This window comes from Fopius arisanus, unplaced genomic scaffold, assembly GCF_000806365.1.
Source record: "Fopius arisanus strain USDA-PBARC FA_bdor unplaced genomic scaffold, ASM80636v1 scaffold00083, whole genome shotgun sequence".
NCBI lineage: Eukaryota > Metazoa > Arthropoda > Insecta > Hymenoptera > Braconidae > Fopius > Fopius arisanus.
This window is the reverse complement of record NW_011887822.1, coordinates 288,494-290,009: the sequence shown is the minus strand read 5'-3', so window position 1 is coordinate 290,009 and position 1,516 is coordinate 288,494.

Sequence of the window (1,516 nt, the reverse complement as noted above, 5' to 3'; positions counted from 1 at the left end):
ATCCCATCGGTTTTTTGTTATTTTATAATTTAATAACTAATTGGTATCGCGAGCCGTAATGGCTACGACTCTTTAAAAAAATCTCCAAAGCTAATGATTAAAAAAAAAAGGATCCCCATACACTTTTTATCCCAACCACTAGCCCACAATACTCCAGAAAAAAAATATATCTCTTACTCAAATCCGGCTCTTACCAATATTCCCAAAATAGGAAAAAAAAATCTGTAAATCCCTCTGAACCCATTCAACCCTTTTTTTCAAATAAAAAAAAAAGCCCAACCACATTTTGTTCGCTTCAAATCAATTATATTTCCGCCTGTATTCTCACCGGTCCCCAAAACCGAACTAGTAGCCAAAATAAAAATAAAAACACTCCTAGATACGAATAAATTGACGGAAGGCATGCGAATGAGAAAAATGTGAAAAATTGGGGTTTTATCGAGGAGACTCTATGTCCCGTTATACCCATGAATATATGCGTTATAAGCAACCGCACTCGTAGTTTTCATATTTCACACCCCAATGGATCGTATCTGGAAATGCTACTGGCCAATTGGAAAGCCGGATTTATCGCTAACTCACCCCCTCGTCAACGATATCGTCGCAATATCTATCCAAATTGAAAACAATATCGACGGTATCATCCCTTTTCACTTTCAATCCCTTCTCTCCGCGGTCTTTTTTATTTTCTCCTATCGGTGGTTTGTTTGCCTATTGTCACAGCTGCAGATATATATTCCGGACAAATACTCACCGCTGGAAAAATTTTTATCAGCGGTAATGAACCCCCAACCCTTTTTTTGGCTTTATGAATAATTAAAGTCTTTATGATCTTTATTTGCATTACGGTAATTATGCGCTTTATCTTTATTTCATTTTTTTTATAACGGCAAAAAATCATAAATGAGGCGGGGGGTGGTGCTTGATTTTTACGACCTGCCGAGAGTTTTTAGCGTTTCGATAATTTCGGTTTGATGAATCATTCATTTTTGGTGATGAATAATTAGAAAGGAATTTTGTGGAACATTTCGTTTTTGGGGATGGTAGAGTATCAAGTTAAAATTCATAGAAATATATTGACCTGGTTTATGATGATTACAAAAATTAATCGATATGAAGGGCTCCACGAAGTTGCCTTAGAGTTTGTATAAACATAAACAATAGTTTGTAGGGTTCTTTCTTTGTTGACGAATGTTGTTATGGTCTTTGTGGCTAGTATTTAGTCGCTTGGAAATATTGATAGAGTTCAGACCGTATTTTTCCTCCTGCGATTTTAATAAAGAAATAGTGATTAGAGTTCATTAATTGTTTTTTAATTAATTTAACTATCCCATTTCCAATAAGGGACAAATAGGAAAGTCGCATTTTTTTTTTTGCAAATATATCCTTCCCCGAACAGATATTGCTATTTTTTTTATTTGTCTTCAAAAATTGAATTTTTTAAATGCGCTAAAAGCGCTTATGACGTCAACACCGGAATCTGAAATTTTCATGTGGTACCAGCAGATGATTGGTG